Source organism: Ambystoma mexicanum, chromosome 7q (assembly GCF_040938575.1).
Source record: "Ambystoma mexicanum isolate Mex_15411 chromosome 7q, UKY_AmexF1_1, whole genome shotgun sequence".
NCBI classification, from domain to species: domain Eukaryota; kingdom Metazoa; phylum Chordata; class Amphibia; order Caudata; family Ambystomatidae; genus Ambystoma; species Ambystoma mexicanum.
This window is the reverse complement of record NC_090941.1, coordinates 862690999-862713089: the sequence shown is the minus strand read 5'-3', so window position 1 is coordinate 862713089 and position 22091 is coordinate 862690999. Positions and strand designations below refer to the sequence as shown.

At 43.7% G+C, this 22091-nt stretch overlaps 1 protein-coding gene across 6 annotated transcripts in view; it reads left to right on the top strand.

Annotated features, from left to right (window-relative positions):
* FAT3 (FAT atypical cadherin 3) overlaps window positions 1-22091 on the top strand; it is a 1069235-nt gene that overhangs the window by 89805 nt on the left and 957339 nt on the right. The window lies entirely within an intron of this gene.

Below are 22091 nucleotides of genomic sequence, written 5' to 3'. Positions count from 1 at the left end.
TTCATGGCGATGTCTACTATTTAGGGGATTGTAAAAGCCAACAGCAGTCATGTTAAAAACTGAAGCGATTAACAACAAGGATATTGGGTCAGCTGGCGTTTTAACATTGTTGCATGGATAATTTTCACTCTGTGGCTGGGGAGAGCACAGGGCCATTTCATGGATCGCATTTCTTTCAAGTTTGACAGCTGTGCCTTTACTGCCCTGCAGTTAACATTCCACTATTGAGGGGGGGTCTTGCCTTTCACTTCATCTGCCGTCATTCTGATGGGCATTCCTTCTGCCACAGCTGTCTCTCGGCAGTTTTGTGTGCCCCGCCATCCAGACAGGGCATGTGTTTACGTGCAATGCAAAATGCACAACGATAGAAAGCAAACCTGTGCAATTTATATTTCCAACGATCTCAGCACGTCACAATTATTTGAGTGTACACAATGAGTGTTGATCTATGTTGCTTAATGTTACTAAATGAAAGTGGGTACATATATTCGCTGATGGCTCCACAACTTCTGAGTGAGTCTTTAAGCTGAAGTGTTGCCATCTGGTGCACTTGTCTCTACATTAACTGCCGAAGACAAAACAATATGTCATGGGGATGGATTGCATTATCATTAGGCAATGGCCACGCCCACCCATAGAGGAAGGAGTAGGATGCACTTTCCTGCCCAATGAAGAGAAATACACATTGTTAACCATCTATATGATATGACAGGCTATTTATAACGCACCAAATACCCTGAGGTTTCTAAGCGCGGACCCGGGGATCGAACCTTTGTTGCTCCGTGTAGTCTTGCTTCCAAGGCGAGCACGTTGCCACTGAGCTATCCTCCCGAGACAAAGTAGCGAGACTTTAAATCTTGTTTTGTTGTCGCCACCACCCAGATACATTGTTGACTTTGCCCTCCTTCTCTGATGTTATTGTTACATAACTTGGCCCCACACTAGTGGATGTGACCCAGGAATTGTTAGGCCGGATTACCAATATGTTATTGATCTATAAAACAAAGGATTGCCATGTCACTGCAAAGCAGACCTACTCTGTTTGCTGGCTGGAAAACTCTTCTTGGGTGCAAGTGCGACCATGGCCTGTTGTAAATCTTAATTCTCACTTGTGTGTACGGTTTGGATCTATCAATGGTATGGGCGACTCTCAGGGATGGAGTGGGAACCAAAAGTAGCTTTAGGAAGTGTTGTCTAACAAGGATCCTGTTGTAAACCATAGGTGCAGTGAGCAAGCCCCTCTACTACAAATATCTACTAAGGTCCAGGTGGACAGCCCTTACCTTTCTAAGACCACTATTGTTGATAAAGGGCACAGCATAAATGCCTATTACATAGCAGTACCTATGGCAGTGGGTCGAGGAAGGGAGGGGATTTTACCCAAGAACATGTTTGAAGAAGTGCATTTTAGAGCACATTTGTCGTCAGTCGTAATATAATGTTAGCTGATTTAGATTACAGCTCATGATTTCATAGTGCACCCATGTAGCCAGGGCAATACAATGTGGACTCAGTTATAATGATGTTGGTATTTTATATAATGCTGCTATCAGTGGGAATACCGTTTGAGTACTTATTACCTTGATTGCTACTCACAATGTGCTCCTTAAATAATCAGCCTTTCGTGGTTGGAGGATTAGTGAATGGATGAATGGACCCGACCCGGTTAGCCAACGCATTGTTCCCAAACCAAGCACATATTGTGCTTTAGCATCCCCTCAAAATGCAGCAGAATATTTCATTTTTGGTTTAACACTGACAGCCTGGCTTGCTTGCTTGTCTGAGATCGCTGTTTACAATTGGCTTCCAGTGCTCTAGGTTTAGGAGTGCCTGTGACGCCCTCCACTCTGTGTTTAGCAATTAGAGCTGACGACAGGAATGATATATGAAATGTATGATGGGTTATTTATAACATGCTTAATACTCAGAGGCTTCAAAGCGCGGACGCGGGGATCGAACCTTTGTTGCTCGTGTCGTCTTGCTTCCAAGGCGAGCACGTTGCCGCTGAGCTATCCTCCCGGGACTAATCCACGTGACTGTGTAAATATCCTACATATGGATGTGGCTCCACCAACTTCCAACACAATATAGAGTGTCATGAAATGTGTCACAGAGCCAGAATAAAGGAGAGGTACGAAGGGGCCTTGAAACGAGAGGAAACGAGCGAAGGATTTGATGCATGGTCAAAAGTAGGAACACAGAGCGCAGAAATGGAGAGGTAAAGAGATGGCAGAATTTAATGATTGTCGAGAGCTATAGAGAAAGATAAACCCAAGAATGGATAGAGAGCAATGATAGAACTTGGTACTGTCAGTAAAGAGAGATGAGGAAGTGTAAGACTGCAGAGGAGAAGGAGAGGTCTCAGTAAGTGACAGACTATGGAACCGCAAAGTGCTTATGAATGGAAAATGAGACATGGGGAGATAAATAATGGAGAGGGGGATGAGAATTTCAACTAAGGAAGATAATGAGGGAGTGAGGCTAGGAATGGGGAGGAAAGCAAGATTAATGGAGAAAAATTTAGAGCAAGGGTGGAGAAAATTCCTTAAGTAACAACCACAAATAACGGGAACAAAACCTTGTTTAAAATTCACAAACAAACTTGCTAAGCCCCACCCAAAAGATCAATGGTTCATCATCCTCAATGTTATAGTGTAACACATTGATTGTCAACATATGCAAATATGGAATAACATGACTGTGTCTTGCAAAACCATTACCTGGCATCAGGTCTAAGGGGGGTTAATTCTTGGTTCATCATTTCAGTGGGCGTGCAATTCCAGCTGTTAACTTGAACCCACCTTCTCCATTGGAAACTCTTGTTCTTGATAGTAATGAAAGAGCATGGAAAGGATTTAGCTCCACTGATTATTGAAATTATAAATCACTCATTTAATTTCATCTTAGTATCGAAATCATGGGGCACCTGACCTTGCAAGAAACTGCCTGTGAACCCCGACACCACCCCATCCGTGCCACTTATGGGCGATTGTTAATGTACTCTTCTAATTATAAACCCTGTACAAGATATACATTCTCTAAATACCCTAGTGGATGGCAGTCAGGATTGAAGGAATATTTGCCCGGTTCAAAGTGAATTAGCACTTCTGAAAAGTGATTTTGCACTGCCGACACAAACCCTGATTCATGGAACCGTGGAAACTGTATTTTTGCTCTGCAAAGTCCGGGCAAAGTCATTTTGTACTGCAAAAATAACTCTGCACCGACTTTGGCCGGACTCTACAGTGCAAAAATACACTTTGCACGGTTCCATGAATCAGGGTTTGTGACGGCAGTGCAAAGTCACTTTTCAGCAGTGCAAATTCACTTTGAACCGGGCAAATATTCCATATGACTTGGCAAATTCTTAATGTAGGCACTAAAGAGACCAATTAGATAATCTTCAAATATCTGCAAAGAGTTTAGAACAATTCTGAATACTGCTCGCCTACAGGGCAATTAAGCTTTATCCTAAAGAGAAGAACAACATTAAAGCGCAAAAGTCTGTTGGCCATCATGGAGGTAATTTCACCAAAATGCCTGGGGTAGCAGAAGTGACATCACATGACCCTTGACCTCTGATGACAACACAGGAAGTGCTGTCATTTGACCTCACCCCGAAGCAATGGAACACGACCTTTCACCCCTTGACAAAACAGGAAGTGGCATCACATAGCAGTGTTCTTAAGTACACTACAGAAAATATGGTTACGATATCACTATAATGTGATATACATTTCATACAAGAATGGATCCCCATATGTATCATTAATATCTGTGTATAGACACATATTACCAAAACACTGTGAATGCAAGCAGACGTCCAAGGCCAAATGTAATGATGTATTATTATATAGCACTTATGCTTAAGCGCTTTTTAAAGAAAGAATATACATACAATATCACCATATACATACTGTATTACCCAACCTGTGTTGGTACTCCTTTATCAACCTCAGAAGGATGAAAGACTGAGTTGGCCTTGCCGGGATACAAACCTGCAACCTGCAGATCACACACACATACATTGCAGAATCCAGTGCTCAACCCACTGAGCTATTTTACCAGCTATAGCTCTTCTACCAGCTATAGTAAAATAAGCAATTACATGTCTGAATGTTCTTAAAGTCAGAAAGCAAATTACACTCTGTAGTGGATACCATTAAACTGGTAGCTGAGATTCAACAGAAGGCCAGTTTATCTGCAGCTTTAGTGCAAAGTTGGCCACGTGTCAAGCCTGCATGGATCTACATTTCAGGCTTCAGAGGTTGGCAAAATACATACCATTGGGAGGGTTCATAATTGTGTATTAAAGAATTTAGAGTAGTGCAGGGAAAGCAGCGCACTCACACGGCATCCCGTACTCTGGGCACTGGTTACCTGATACATGCAAACAAACATCCTGGACAGCATGCCAGAGAGATAGGAAAGATAGACACATTACAACAAAGCATTAATTGTGGCACATAAAGTCAAGGGCCACTTTATGTGCCATGGCCAAACATATCTACACTGTACACAAGCTTCACTTTATGTGCTATGGCCAAACATATCTACACTGTACACAAGCTTTTAGTCACAAGGATTTTGTGAAGTTACCAAGGACATCAAGATGGAATGTCTTGTGATGATCGTAACAGACAGAAGCAGATAAAAACATGCTATAGCTGTAACTTGCCAAAAGCAAAACTCATAGTCCGAAATGGATGCTTATTCTACTCTAAATGCTCTTTGGAAGTTTTTGTCTGTTGTGAATTTGAGGTGATTAAGAACAGACTAAATCACTGACTCACCCCTTAAAGCATCCACCTCACTGATGAGGCCCAACAAGCCTGAAACATGTGTATGGGGTTGCTGTTGGTACTCTTGTTCCAAGGAGGTTGCCTGGCATTTGGGTGCTGGACTGCCCTTGTGGGCGGGACAAAGACTGATATGAAAATGGTAATATTCCTCATTTCTGAAAAGCACAGTTAGCTAAAAGTGTTGCTGCGGACTCTCACAGTGGGTGAAAACCACAGAACAGGTTATGCCATGTCCTTTCGAGAGAGGGGCGCCTGCTACCTTTTTTTGCATAAAACATACCCATACTTGCATTGTACTCACCCCTTACCAAAATCTCCTTGCCAAAGTGAGTGGGATAGTAGATTTTGCGAGCCCTGATTGAGAGGTGCTTGGTGTCCGTCAGGGAACCAGCAAGGAAGGCATTTCCTCCATCAATGTGTGCAATCACAAGTGCCTGTAACACAGTTTAGAAATTGTGTGGTGGGAGAAAGTGCTTACAAATGTGTCTGGAGAACCTTTCCCCTCTTCTTAGGTCCAGCACTCGACGCAGGGGACTGGGCCTCAACACTCACACCAAACACAATAGATGAATAGGAGTCCAGATCCCGCCTTAACTTTGCAGAAGAGGTCGTGGTTTTGTGATGTTTAAGGCATCCAGTCCCATGGGCAGCCACCGCGACCCAGATATTGAAACATGCTCTTACCCCTGCCCAGGGGACACAGAGCCAAAGTGCGGGAAAACCACCAGTAGAGAAAAACAAATGCTAGGCGTTTTGCAGGAGGAGGATTCTGTAGATTTTGAGTGCAGAGGGCAAGAGGCAGCAGCAGGCTCAGAGCGAGTATCAGGAAAGGAAGGCTCTATGACGGAAAACAAAGGCACAGTAACAGAGCAAAACACGAGGAAGAAGGGAAGGCAACCAGGGCGGAAGCAAAGGATTAAAAGGCAACGCAAAGCTTACCGGCACCGCCGCTCTGATAAAGGTCTTGAGATCCTTCTGGGTTTTTGGAGGGATGACATCACAACGTTGTGTAAAGTGGCGACGCGGCACGACCCTCCATCATGGAATGGGAAGTGCTGCCAGCATTAGCACTGCCGGCGTCCTTAAAGGATTCGTTGAGCATTTCCAGAAGATGCTAGGAGGGTAGTAATGGGGACATGGTCTTTTCAGTAGAGTGGAATGAATTGAGGAATTGTGGATGGACGGACGATGAGAGAATTAGGTCAAGGATGCTTTCCCTAATGTGGATGAGAGTCTGCACATGCTGAGTTATGTGCAGGGTGCATGTTAGATTAAGAAGAGAGAGTCCAATGCGCTAGTTATGTGTTCCTGAAAGTTTGAGGTCCCTGAAGAAGATGCTGGTTGAGTGTGTGACAGAGGCTGACGAGAAAGCTTCAGTGATCTCATTCATGAATGGACCATACCTTTGGGGTAGTCGGTAGATGAGATGAAACATGGTGGTCTCCTTGTGTAATAGCAGGAACTGACAAGTAAGGCTCTCTATTCATGTTACTGTTGTTTGGTTGTGCACCATGCAGGGCCTGCCAGTTTTATGTATGACTGCCACACGTCTCACAGCCCACCTGTCTGTTCACATTGGATGCTATATCGGGTGAGATGAGAATGTTGAAACCATGTGAGGAAGTTGGGGGGAGCCATGTTTTAGTGATGAAGAGTCGAACTTGTGTGTGGTTATAAAACTGCCATTTCAGCTGCTTGAAAGTTAAATGCGTGGGCGTTGATAAGTATCAAGGAAAGTGAGCGCAACGTGGGAAGTTGGGGAGTGGTGATGAGAGGGACTTGGATAGGATTCGAGAAATTTGAGGATCAGTGATGTTGAACATGTTTGCGAGAGAAGGCCCTTATGAGTGTTGGGATGGTATGTGATTGCACAAGACACATGGTTATGTATCTCGTACTGGTTTCCAAAGGGAAAGAGGTCCGGCCACGGGGCCTGACTGGGTCTTAATGGGCACAAATAGGTGATGCCCTTGTCTTCGTCCATCCAGGGGTAAAGATGCTGGCGATGAGGATGCCTCGGAAATCATTTTCAAGAATGTGGGGCGAACCTAAGGTCTGCAGTAGAAGGTGGGAACTTGGTCACATGACCTGGGATAGGGCAGCGGTCATTAGGGCTTTTGAAGACTGGACTTGGAGACGACTGGCTATCTATGACAAAATGCACACAACTCAAGTACTTTGCAGTGCACACAAAACATGACATGTGGTAGGCATGAATGACTGCTCTTCACATTCACGCACAACACAGCCTGCAGACAACTGCTCCCTGCCAATGGTGACTCTTTTGCATTCCAGAAATTGGGTGATACCTTTTCTAGTCCGAGCTCTACATTTGGAATTCCTCCAAAGCCACAGTAAGTCATTCATCCAGCCACCTCAAATATAGGATGGACCTAAAGGCCTGGGTCTTTTCCACCCTCATGGACCTACTGCTACTTCTGAACCCAGTCTCCTTTCTCTCACACTCTGTGGCAAGGTTTTGCATGTGGACTGAATTACATTAGCAAAATAAATACCCTGATGGTAAGTAGGTTCAAAATCATTAAGAGAACACCTAAACTGGGTTCAATATCTTAAAATCGAATCTGCACTTGGTTTACACTCGGAATCATAGGTTCTTTTGGCTGCAAGCGAGACTTACTCTCATATTAAGGGTATATATGTTGGGCCATGCCTGAACATGGCCACTAAGGAATAGCTGCCTTTCCATTTAGTAAACACTGAGGACAATGGAAAGGGTTCAGCTAATTCCAATTACGCAATCGACACTTACTGCTTTTGCTTTGTGACTGCCACTGGGTGCTAAGGCATCCAGCCATAAGGCTATGGATCATTTCAGGGAGAGCTCTGACCAGGATCGGACATGTAAATAGCCAGAGCGTTTTGGAATATTTGAATAGGGGTATTTGGTTTGTCACTGAGCAAACACTCGTTTCAATATTCCAAGCTAGATGTAATTGCCCCCTGCAGCGTAAATGTCAGTTTGTTTATTTATTTATTTATTTATTTATTTACTTATTTATGTTTTCTTATGTGTAAGTAATGATGGAGGTAGTTAAGTGAATTAAATTCAATACAAAATAATGTTTTTTGATGTCAAGTCCACGGTCCTGAATACAAGTATATAAATAGATTTGAAATGACAGAAAAAAAAAACGTACGATTGAAGAGGCAAATCGGGACTGGATAACCTTCACATTTACTGTTAAGCCACAACGCCTTTTCTGCTGATGATTTTGCTTCGCAAGCATCCCCCTTTTTGAGAGCCAAGACAAGATTTCCCTTATCATCTATCTAAATTATACACCCTTTTCTTCTTGAGCTGCATTGCTAAAGATCCACACAGAAGGTAGGTATCATTCTATGCTCTTCAAGAAGTTTCACAAGGTGCATATGTTTAAGATTTACCAGTATAGCAAATGATAAATTGGGCTCTTGGATTTGTCTGACAATTAACCTTTCTCATAAAGATTTGAGAATGTGTTTAAAAATCATGGCGTGCATTGGGCATAGTAGTATACATAGTTCCTCTTGCATCCTTCTAAGTGTCATTGCATAGGCAGGAGTGAACCGGAACTGTGTTTTGTCATCGAAGGGTGGACAAAGTGAGTCAGTCACTAGACAGAATGGATATGCCACAGGAACAGGAGTTTTTCGTTGCAAAAAATCGATGGAAAAAGTTTTGATGGAACCTTTTCCGATGGAAAAGCTGCATACCATGTAAGGTAGACAGGACAGGTGCATCATCAACATTTTCTTCCTGCCTATGAAACAGACATTTCGGGAATCAAACATTGGTCAGACCAATGACAGACAATCATCATGGAAACCATGGACCAAAGACACCACTTACGGCATATTATGCCTTTGCAAGAAGTCGTTTTCATGCTGACTTTGAATGGGAAGTTGCAAAGGGTGGAGCCTGTTGAGTGATACTTTGCCCGATCAATAGTTCATATCCAGCCAGGTAAAATAGCCAGTAGCTTCAGGTTGGCCAAATTTGGGTATCTGGCTGAAATGAAGTTTAAACTATTAGTACCCGGCGAGGGCGCAATCAGAATGAAAGAGCCATTCTGATTGGCCCTCGCCGAGTCATTACCAGGCCGGGAATCCCTCTGTCGGGATTCCACGGCCTTTGTCCCCAGCGGGGGGCATGGTAACCCCTCAGCCAATGAGGATGCTCGAAGCGGGCCATCCCGCTCCGAGCCTCCCCACGGCTGAGAGGCTGCCTTCACCCCCCACCAGGAACTCAGGTAATACTTTGGCATTTTTTTTCCACCCTCCTCCCACTGCCCTGCCCTCCCCACCCCACTTATCCCTGGGTCCCCAGTGGGGGATGATGGCAGCCTCCTGCCGTGTGGAGACTCGGAGCGGGGCCATCCCCGCTCTGAGCTTCCACACGGCTGGAGGCTTGTATCATCCCCGCCGAGGACCCAGGCATGTTTCTTTTTTCCCCTTCCCCTCCGTTCCGCCCTCCCAACCGCACTCACCTTTATTTTTTTTTCAGGAGCGGACGCGCTGGAAACGCTTCTGTTTCCAGCGCTTCTGCTCCCGATGGCCGCCATGGAAAGGTAAAACGGACTCTGTTTTCCCTTTCCATGGCAGCACTTTTCTTTGACGTCTTTTTTTTTCTCACGAAACACTGCAGCAAAAAAAAAAGCTTTTAGTGCCACGGTCACGCAGTTTATGCAGCCCGGGGTACTTATAGTTATATGCCCCTCGCGGTGGGGGCATTACCGACTCTGGTAATGCCACGGGGCCTTCGTTAAGGCCATCGCTTTGCTCGGGCCTATAACTATGGGCCCCGGGACATTACCCGATCGGTAATGCCCCCGCCACTCGGGGCATATTGCTTAATTAAGCCACTCTAGTTAGGAATATACATTTTGTTGACTTACGTGAAAAAACTGTAAGTAAACTGGCAAGCCATGAAACACATCAGTTCATTTTAAATGGCCAGCTTTGCTTTCAAAAGACTGATCTACTGCGAGGAAAGGTTGGAGGGAAACAGTGGAGCATCTCATAGGGAGTACCGTGTGCTGGGTGAATACGCAGGAGAATCTGTGCCCACGTAGGTTTAGGCACGCAAAGATATGCCAGCTGCCCTACACTTGGATATACAAGCAAGACACACACCATATGGCCAGTGGGTGTTTCATGAAAGAATTTCTGATTTTTTTGTCAAGCACTCTTGCTGCCTAAAGGTGAGGCATGCCTTTGGGAGAGTCTTTGGGCCTGATTCATGGAACATTTTCCTATGGGATTGTGCCATTATAAAACACTTCCATGAAACAGGCCCTTTGCTTTTCAGGGCAAGGAATGGGACTGGGTACGATGCAAATCGTTGGGGGGATTTAAGTTTCCCTGGGAGGTTGGCCCTTTGCTCCGAACAACAATCTGGCTGGTTGTTTTCCTGACCCTAACTATGGTAAATATAATGTGCCAGCAGAATCACACTGGTGTGTAGTCACCGGCATCACTGAGCTCTAATGTGATTGGATCAGCATGATCGCCTGCAACCACTAAACGAATATGAAGTTACACAAGTACAGAGTGATAGTATTCAAAGAATAATAAGCAAAGCACAGCCGAAGGAACACCTTTTTAGAACGCCCTGAAACCCAACAATTGGAGTTCACAGGTGATTAATAAAATAACTCGCTTGATATCTACTCAGGAACCAGCAGGCCATAGGTTCGGTTTATGTAAGGCCGAACTAGGCTATTTCTCCTTAAAGTGGTTGATAAAATAGGCGCTGTTGAATTAACTTTGGAAATACTTATCAATCCAGTGCCAGGGTAGTTTCCGCACACTATGGGCACCCCGTCCCCATCTATCTCCAGATTAAATTATGGATTAAAAGCTTCCTGCTGAAATGAATGTATTCTTCCCTCTGGTGAAATAGCACATATCTGAAATATGACACAATGAAAACCATTCGAATGATGCTTGGTGCTGACCCATTAAGGTACCAAATTACATGCACTACTTATACCTGGTGCACCCCCCGCCCCCAAGTTGAGCCATCCTGTTCCCACGCTTGATCCAGTTCAGTGTTAAATCTGGTAGCTACACACCTATGTCAAACCTACATCCTTTATTATTATGTGGGACTCACAGTTAGCCTAAAGGTATGTGAGTCAACAAGAGGTTGATCCATTTACGGGAACGTCGACAGCCATTTTGAATATTTGATGAGAATGTGAGTCTTACTAGTTTAATTGCAAAACCTACTGTTGTTGATTAGGCTCTAAACAGTGGGCTAAGGCCCTGATTCTGACTTACTGTACCTATAGTACCATTAAACTAACCAGTTAGTCCATGGGAGTGCTAAGATATATGCCAGAAAATATTACTTCCTGTACTCGACATCAAGAGACATGGCACCATTTCATGACATGATTCTTGTTACTCCAGAATCCTCTGATATCAGTTCTGCAAAGGATGAAGATATTCCTAGTACCTCAAATACAGAAACAAGATTTCTTAGAGGAAATTAGAAAAATATACTAGGAAAGAGACACTTTTGGAGAACTATCAAAAGGCAAAGATAAAAGACCAGAGGGGACAGGAAGATGTGGAGTCAAAGGGCAGAGCCAGCGGGAGACTATTAGAATTGATTCACTCAAGGGAAACAAATGACACAGATTCAAAAGGAGAACAGAAAAATAAGCTTAAAACGAGTATCGACCTTACTGCGCATAAGCTTGCCAAATCAACTTGGTTTGTCTTTTGTTCCAGAGCATCATTTGGATCCGGTTGTTACGTTTGTGGATGTCTTTAAGTTCTGTCTTTAAGTTCTGCAGAAAATTGCATTTATATAAATATTTTGTTAATAACAAACTACCAGAATTACTTTCAACTATAACTTCTTGTATTAGAGTGCCCTCATTGGGATTAGTGTCCTCACCTGAGTTTTCCACAAGGAAGAATTCAAGTTTCGCGTCCAAGTAGGCAGAGGTGCTCTTCTTCTATGTTGTCTTTTGTTCTTTGTAGAGAAATGGCCGACCTCGGCCACTATGCCCGCTGCGATTATAGCTAGGGCAAGAGACCGCCCCTCAGGGAGCAGCCGGTAACCAAGGGAAAAAGCCAAAGGCTAAAAAAAACTTTGATGTAGTGCGTTAATACTGGATCCAAAGATGTCAAGGAGGATCAAAGGAGCGTAGATTGGTGAGGTCTTCACAGTAGCACGCAGCTGGCCCACAGGAATGCAATGGAAGGCACACTGGGCCAAAGGGCAATATGCCCTCACTGTAGCAGACAGCAAGCACAGGTAAAGACAAATGAGTGTCAGGGCAAAAAAGGAGGATAGAGGTGAAGAGCACAATGTAGACCTCTCTGAGTGAGAGAGAAGCACCGGCGAGCAAGTTTGCAGAATTCGGAACGGAAAGGAATTGGAAGAGGAGTACCGAAAAGGCAACAGCAAGAGAATAAGGCTGAGAGACAGCAGGAAGAAGTGCTAAAATGCCAGAGGGGGCGCTGAGAGCAGCAGGAAACAAGGCAAGCAGGTGGGCAGAAGGAAGAAACTGCGGGAAAGAGGAAAACTAGCGTCTCACCAAAAGATGCAGCAAGCAAAGTGGTTGCAACGCAGAGCGAAGGGGGTGAGGCGAGCGTAAGAGGGAACTGGAGCCGGAAGGGTGAAAAGACCAGAAAGCTGAAGCGCGTTCAGGAAAAGCATGGCAGCGCATTAATGGAGGAGCCTACACCTCCTCCATAACCTCCAAGGGCGATGTGCGTTGACATAGAGAGGCTGAAGCTTTACAATGTTTAGATTCTTTTTCTTTTGAAAATGTTATAGTTTCACTGACTAATGTTGACCTTAAAAGCTCATGTCATACAATTGAGCATCGTAGTCAATTTAAACCAAAATCCTTTTTTGTACCGTCAATGGTAGATGAGCAATACATTGAAAAATGCAAACCTTCTGTCAAGACCCTTAGACACCGTTTCTGGGGTTTTGTTGGTACCAACTTGAATTGAAACCATGTGCCTAGTAGCTATTTCAATTCAAAATTGCTTCACAGTTGCGTGGGGCGAAAAAGAGGCACTGACCCCAACCCCTTGGACTGACACTAAAGTTACTTGTCACACACTTGAATAACTGCGCCACACTTATGTAGGTGAATTTGTTTGGATTTATGTAATTGGATTCGCTGATACAAATTGACAAACGATGCCCTTTGGGATAACACGTGTTTCGACACATCAGTGTCCTTTTCGAATCAGGGCTATTGTAAAGCTACATTTTATATTACATGTTTCAATCCATAACAATTGTGAGTCATACAGAAAGAACAAATAATAATATAATGCTAAATAAAATGTGTTGTATAAGGAATCAAATCAAGAATATTGTTTGTTAAATCACAGACATTGAGGACGGGTGAAGGGGGTGGAGGTTTTAGGGTTATGAATAGGATACAGAAAGAAAGAATAAATAAAAAGAACACACCGTAAGTATTATAAATCCAAAAAACAAGTTTTTCCATAGTAATCTATTTAGTGTTTGTTGTCCAACATTACTGCCCCTACGGGCCTTACCTAAGTTCCATATCAAATGTTCCAATCTGAAGAGCCAAAAATTCACGGGTTAAATCCCCCTGAAAAAAATGAATTATGAGAAATCATGAGTCAATGGCTTTTCTACATTTATGTAGTGTCCATTGGTTTTTACTGGTTAGAACCTGCTTAAATCCACGTGTTAGTTTTTGGGAGCATATTGGTGTATCCCTCTCAAATACATGTTTATGCAGGGTACCTACACGTTAAGGACGACGATCTGTATGTGGATGCCAAAAATCAGAGTACGTTCATATTTCAGTAGTTAAATATGTTCCTAGTTAATCTACATGAGGTTAAAGGGCTTCTCAAGCATTAGGATCTGCGTTTAAACATATGCCTCTGGTTCGCGTTCTAAAAAAATATAGTTACAAACTCAGTTCTGGTGAGATCTAGGCACAAGGGTCCGCGGTGTAAAAAGACCCTTATTGGAAAGCCTGCTCGATCGGGCGATCATAGTTCTAAGGGCTTACCTCCAAAGTTTAATTGAATCTCCTCCAGTCGTCGTGGTTTCTGACTGAGGGGCTACAATAAGAAATGCATACAACAGGCCTATGAGAAAGTATATACGATGAAAAGGGATGTTACTCTCACATCTAAACACCCCAAACGAATAGGAAACAAGACTAAGTGAGATACATCACAACTTTTTGTCTCAATAACTTTGCAATTAGGAAAATCCTGGACAAAAACTGGCACCTCTTAAAACTGGATCAACACCTTAACAAGTTCATCGATGAAAAACCAAAATTAATTTTCAAAAAGGCCAGAACTTTGAGAACATGTCTCAGCCCATCCCTACTCCCAAAAATACCAACATCAGGACTAGAATCCTGGCTACCAACGTTACCCAAAGGATTTAGGAAGTGTGGATCATGTGGCATGTGTAAACTAGCACACCCCAACACACAAACCTTTTCTGATTCAAGAGGAACATACTTCAAAATCACTGACACTATCAACTGTTGCTGTAAATATACAGTATACGCTATTATCTGTACATGTGGTCGAATATACATTGGAAGCACCATAAGAGACAGGAGTGATTGCAATCCAGACCATGTTGTATATATGTCCTTTTATGTCCCTGTCGAAAGCCATATAAGCAGACTTGAAATCTGCTGCTTCAAAAAGGAAAGGACCAGAAAACATGCCTTATTTGCCTGCGCCCCAAGACTATGGAATCTCCACCCCGACAGCATCAGACTTTCTCCCACACTCCTACAATACAGATAGAACCCAAGACCATCCGCTTCAAGGAGTCTCTCCTCAACATCAAGGCCATCACTTTACTCTCTCGCCACCTTACTCGCTAGATGCCGCCCGCCTCTCTTCACCCCGCAACCCAGTACAGATGTTCCCCTCCTCTGTCCCCCTCTGTATCCTATCTCCAGCTGTATATCTGTTCTGTTGTTACCAATGAAAAGCGCTCTGTTATGCATCTGTAATGTACACATCTGAAAAAGCTCTCCGTTATTTATCTGTATTGGTGTATACGTCTGGAAAGGGCTATGTTGCTTCTCAAAGCTAGGTCAGTGCTCAACAAATACCATAATAATTAAAATATTAATAATATATATGGAGCACTGTACGAAAAATGAAGATACGTGTACTTGAACATTGAACAGCAATGAAAAAAACAGATCCAATTATACTGTAGCTATGACTTTGCAGAATTTCATAAGAATGACAGGAATCCACTAGCATTGGTGGGAAATCCTGTTCTTATTTATACTAAAGATCCTACCGGGCTGAATATGACAGAAGGGTATCCTATCTTTTTATAGCTTATTCAGTCAGCTCATATTTCCATCTGATTCAGAAGACAGTCGATTTTATCGGTTTGTTCCTCATTGCTGAGATGTTTGTCTTCATTCAAACATAGCTATTTCATCATGACATATTTCTCTGCCTGCCTTTTCTTGACGTTAGACACTAATAGGCACAATTGTTTCTATTGTCATTTCAAATTATGTGCGCTTTAACTATGTATATTGGTCTGCCATTTAGGATAGCAAGATCTGTTTTAAATGAATTGATATGTATCTTTAATATGCACCGTATGTAGTCACTATGCCATCCGATACTGTTACAAATAAGTCTTAGCAATATTGCTATGAATTGATTTTAGCAGTGAATATTCTTTTTTTCACTATGGATTTTGCAATTGTAATGTTTGCAAGTATATTTATGGTGCACAGTCACTTTTAACATTTTCTGCAGCACTTGCTATTTTTGCATACCTGCATTTGAATGTTAAATCAGTCTGTCTGCACCTCTTTTCTTGAAGAACTGCTATAATTGCCGGCAACGTGGGATGTACTGTCAGCACAATCACTTTAAATGTGAGTCATGTTTTGATGTGCTTTAACTATGACTAAGTTGTAGGAGTTAGCAACAAAAATTGGTTATTCTCTTCACTTCTTCATTAAATGATTTTCTTATGAAGAACATGCAGTTGCCTTCTTTTTCTTAATGTCTGATCCGTGCATTAACTTTTTCATGCACGGTGGAGTTGCATGCAAGTGCTTGCCCATTTCGACATTTAGTACTGAGTTGGTCTCTCTCTTTCTCTCTCTCGTTCTACCTATATATATATATATATATATATATATATATATATATATATATATATATCTTCACTGAAAAAATGATGTGTTAAAAGGACGTTCCGACTTTGCAGAAACATCCAAGGTTGGGTGTATAATTTTTCTAAAATCCTTTGTGCACATTAGTCAAAAGGCAACAAAGTTATAAGCCATCTAAAAATATTGAGACCCCCTTTCTAATTGTGACCCTTCTTGACAAAACCCCACCAAACTTTGCAAACACATTCACACCTGGGTCTTGAATCCTTTTGCAAACTTGTGTGCACATTCTTAAATAGGCACCAAACGTATAAGCCTTTCAAATATTTTGGGACCCCCCCTCTAATTTTGGTCCCTCTTGGCAGAACAGCACCAAACATTTATTGAGTGGCGCCAAAGTTATAAACCATCCAACAACTGCTTTTCACCAACCCTGTAATACATAAATATCCATTGATGTCCCCAACATCTCACATGTTTGCGGACTTGCTAGAAGAAAAAACACCAATATATTTTGGCTTTTTATGGGCATATCCATCCCATCCCATCTTCATCACCCCTCTCCTCTCCAGATATTTTTTCATTAGCTTGACAAGTGCAATGTTGTGTATTTTAATATGTTTTTACTGCGATATCCGCAGACAACAGCAGCCGTTCATGGATCCAACATGGCGACTGTTTCAAAATATCTGACGCAGCGCATGTTTTTCACCATCCAATCAGCTGGTGCGTACGACTCTCTGATTGGCCCAGGAGGGTGTCCGCGGACCGAATAGGGAAGTGAGTCTGCGGACCAAACCCAGTTATCACTAATTACTTTTTACCAACTTTTTGGCAGTTTTTAATTTTTAATTAAACTACTGGACAGATTTACACCAAATCTACAAAAGCACGCTTTCAGGACCAAGCCGCCACTCCTGGTGCAAATTTGGTGACCTCCACTATAAATTTGCCCCCCCTGGACGAAACCTCACCAAACTTTGAATCAATCCGAGGGGGCCATACACTTTTTATTCGCAAAGTTTGGTGGGGATTCGTCTGGGGGGGGGCAAAGTTATACGCCACCCAAAAAGTGCTCTTCCTATGGGTTGAGCAACTTAACCATAACTACATGGTGGCTACCTCAGACAGTGTAATGTATATATATATATATATATATATATATATATATATATATATATATATATATATATATATAATGCATAGATATAGCTCTAACTAGCTGTGGCCACTAAGTCCGGTGGCAAGGGTGTCATACACATGAGATGATGCACAACAAATTGTATGGTGTATGGGATCCGATTGAGACCAGATTACAGAAACCAGGGTGTGATGGGGAGAGGAAATGGTAAAATATACTTGGATCTAAATACATGCACACTGTTCAGTGGGCTTGTACATGCTTACAGTAAACATATGTACTATTTTACAGACAGCAAGATAAAGTGATTTGGACACAATCATATAATAAGTTACAAAACTGCAAAAGCCACTATTAGAACACTTTTTTTCTGGAGTCTACCGACCAACTAAGCCATCACACTGCCTCTTCTTATGATTGGTTAGGGTGAACAGCTGTAGATCGTAATACATAAGATTGAACCTCTCTGTTCCGCGTCTTTTTCATTTGCTGCCATCAGAAATAGAAAGACGTTTCACATTAAATGCACATTCATCTCAGATGTCATCTTGAAACATACATGCCTCACATCAGAGTTTGGCAACAAATACAACTTGGTTCTTCTGGCCGTACTACATTTGTGGTTTACATCATGTCTCTAAACTAAAGCGTCTAAAGAGGTATGAGACTCTTCTGCTGGCCTCAGGCTTGCAAATTCCATTGTAGCATAAATAAGAATGCCAACACACTGATGCACACTAGCATGTGTGGGGAGGATAGCTCAGGGGCAAAGCGCTCACGTTGGGAGCAAGACAATGCCAATGCAACATGTGCTCGAACCCTCGTTTGGCTCTTAGAAATTTGGGGCACATGGAATTAAGCCCTTTATTAATCACTTGCGAGCAGTGCTTCCTCGCCCTGAGAAATTCATTTTGAGGGTGATGACATCTATGGGTGCCCTTCCCCCAATGTCAACCAGTATGTAGTACAGGAACTCAACTGCAAAGTAGAGGGAGCCAGGGTGCTGTGTGATCGATGTGCAGAATGTAAGATTGAAAGAGTTCATGTATGGAGTTACCGGTGCAGGTGGAGCCAGTAAGACACCATTTCCGACTCATGCGGCCTGATTCACGGAATTGCTTTATAATGGTGCAATAGTATTGGAAAACGCTCTATAAATCAGGCCCATTGACTTTGTGAAGGGTTGAAAATAAATCATCTTTTTTTATTGTGATATGGTTTGTATCAGACCGTACACAATATACACATTTCAATTTTAGTATTTTCCACATCAGCTTAGGTTGGTGGAATTAGCCTGGGGAAGGGCAGGACGTCTTTAGGGGGAAGGGCGATAAAGTCCCCACCATGTCACACATTTCCATCCTCTTAACAAGGAAATACGTGAACACACTCCTTTACTGATACATGTTTTAGAGGTCTGCCACTGACTCATGCATTAGAGTGCAACTGGTTTGATTTCTTTCGGATCAGTAAAGAGGATTTTGTTTCTTTTAACGCTCACATAATCTGCCGCACATTCGGCCAATGGGAAACCTTGGCATGTGATTACCATAATTTTGATCGGCTTGCTAATTCCGAGGTTAACAATTTAGTGTACTTGACAACATCCATGCCAAACACAAAGCTGAAAACTGGCTTCAAGTCTCGTATATTATTCCCAGGCTCTGTGTTAATGCATCGCCAGCAAGCATCAGAGAGGTTTGAAAAGTGAATAATGCCTGCATGCTGGTAATTGCCAATCACTAGAGGCAAACGCTGTGGCCTGGTGAAAGACAGTGAGAGTTTATGTTCAATTGTAAACTCTAAGGGGGCCCTAACTAACCATCCTGGAATTATTCAGTGGACCATGTTGCCTGCCAGGCTGCCACTGAGTTGTAATTTGTGCTGTAATAGCCAGACTAGGCTTAAATGGCATGCAAAAAGGCTTCCAGGAGCTCCTGTGGTTTTTTCACTGCTCCATCTGTTGCCAGACTTTCTCACATATTTTTTTTTGTGTTCCTTAAGTTTGAATATGCATTTTCCTATGTATTAGGTCCAGACTCTAACACATCTGGAAAAAAATCAGCATTTCAAAATCTATATTTGAGTTTGATCAGTTTATCTCACTCAATTTCTATATGTCCTTTTAAACAATATCCGTTTATAAAATTATGTATAATTAATGGTACATTTCCTATTCTAGGCAAAGCAGAATTACATTAGTCTCTCTGTGTTAGTTTTTTCCTTAAACCATTTGATAGTAACACAGACATATACTCTCTCTTAACAAACCGACTCATAGTACAGGTTCATGATGTGCATTTTGTCATCAGAGTTACTACATAAATGTTCAGCAGCATCAGTGCCACCCATTGTTCCCTGTGTGTGTAACACAGCAAGCTCACTCCACTCCCAGGGAGAAGTAGAAAGCAAGGATTGACCTTTGAGTCAGGTCATCTCCAGCATGCACGCAGATCTGCTCAAAGTGTACCTCATCAGATATGCCACCAACCCGTGAATAGGATACCAAAAGGGGAAACCTGGGGGGGGGGTACATGCACGAGTCCCCCCCCCCGGTTGTTTTGGGGCTTTGCACAGGCCAGGCCTGGGGATAGCATGCCCCTTTCCTTGGGGCTCAAAAGGGGTAGGTGAAGGTTCGGGAGCAAGCAACAGTTAGTTTTTTGCACGTCCAGTCGCTGCTCCCGTGCCTTCCCTGCTGTGTCGGGCCAGAGGGTGCTGGGGTTGAGCGGGCCGATTTGGGGTGCTGGGGTTGAGCAGGCCGATTTGGGTGAGGTTTGTTGGTGGATGCTGGGGAATATGGATGGGCGCACAAAGAAAAGTAAATAAATAAATAGGGAAGGGGAAAGGAGGCTATTTTACAGTGGTTGTGGAACTGCCAGCCCACCTTCTCTGCAGGCTGGGTCTTCGGGGTGCTGCAGGCCGCTCCTGACCATGCAGGCTCATTGCTGGGTTAGGGAGCGGGTCTTGAGCGCTCTCTCCACTCAGCGTAATTGCCTAAGGTCGGACAGGCTTGCGGTCTTTGCAGTGGGTTGACAAGTCCCCGGAGTGCTGTCATTGCTAAGGGGTGTGAGCGGGCTGCTTCTAGGGGCATGGGCCAGGCATGTGGGGCCAGGGCATGGGAGTCGGCTTGCAACACCAGTGCAGGCTTTGTAGAGTGTGGCGAGCATAGCGGACCCCAGGGGGCTGTGTGCTGTGCGGCACTCCCAAGTTATTGAATGCTGGCTCCCACAGGCCGAAGACTGATCTGCTGGATCAACGGTGGGGGTTGGAGAGTATTCTGTAAAAAAGAATAATAATAATAATAAAAACAGTAAAAATATATGTACATAATAATAATAGCTGTGTCAGGCACAGAATACAGGGGGGACTTTGTTATCGCAAGCCTAGCTGGGCTCCGTCGGTGTAAGGTGGCAGGTCCCATGGGAGGCCTGGGTGACCAGGTGTGCGTGGGTGCTCGAAGGTGGATTAAAGGAGTGCAGCAAGGGGATAAAGTGTGTTAAAAATAAAGAAAAGAAAAAGAAAAAAAACAAATTATACATATATATATATATATATATATATATATATATATATATATATATATATATATATATATTAATTAATATATAACAAAATAAAACAAACTAAAGGAACTAAAGGAAGAAGGAATATAGAGGAAATCCTGGGTGCAGAACGGGCAGGGGGTCTTTGGTGGGGTCCTGCGTAGGTAGAGTGGGGTCTCAATGCAGGAGTCGCTCCCGGGTATATATCATGGGAGATCACTTGTAGGAGCAGGTCGGGGGGTTTAGTGGATGCACAGGCCTTGTGTGAGGCACTGAGCATTATCAGCAGGGCATCCAAAGCTAGAAGGGACAGTGCAGGAGGTCACGGGGGGAAGGGGCCCAACGGTGGGAGACCCCAGCTCAGAGCGACTTTGGACAGGGCCCTCGTACCAGTGGTGGCTTGTAGCTAGGGGATAGGCAGGGGCACAAATATGGGTGGTTGGGGCACCTGGGGAACGGGAAGAAGATGGGGGTGTGGTGGCAGGGGCCCGGGTGAGGGCGGAAGGGAGAGGTGTAGCCTCGGTGGAAGTACAGACAGATAAGGAATTGGATCCTGTGGTGCAGGGGGTGATGAAGGTGCCTACTGTAAGCACAGGGGAGAGCGCAGAGAGGGCTAAGAAGCTACCCTATATGGGTATTAATCAGCCGTTGGGCCCGCATTTGATGTTGGCTACAAAGGAGAACATTTGGGCCAGAGAGTTTGTATACATATTCAAGCTGTTCCATAGGGAGGTGGGGGCTAAAGAAGAGCTGAAGGAAGAGGAGCGAGAGCTGGCGGCAAGACCGCGGGTACCGGTTACAATCAAAAATTGAACGCCAGCATTTATAATAAAGGCTAGCGTCTACTGTGAGAAGTACCCTGAGAAGTGTGTAGCTTTGTTAAAATATATGGATGTGATTAAGAAAGCGTTTCCATGTTACAGAGGTTTTGCTAGGGTGAGGTACGATAAGGAGTTCAGGGCAGGATTGGTGAGGACAAGCAGGCGGTGTGGGGGGAGATTGATATGGAGTTGTGGTTGCAGTGGATTGCGCCCAGACGCCCAGCCACAACCATTCATGCAGTGAGCAGGTTACCCGTGCCTTAGCAGCCCTTTCCTGGTCTCCCCCCTCCCTCGATGGGGCAAGGGGAGGAGACAGGGTACAGCCGTCAGAGGCATGGTGGTCCTTTAATAAAGAGGGTTGCTCTATGCCTTTGTGCACATTCAGACATGGGCGCAGCAGATGCGCAGGACGGCATCTCATTACACAATGTTTTGCAACAGGAGAGAGAGGCAGGGGGTGTGGGGCGGGGCGGGGGGTTGTGGGAAAAGGCCTATACTCCAGTTCAGGTGGATGTGCTGGATGAATGGCTGTTTTTACCCGGGGGACAGGATTTTGGGTGTGGGTTTCTGGCAGGGTTTAAAGTTGGGGAACCAGGGGCCGATGATACGGTGGTGGGCGGAACACCTGAAGTCAGTTC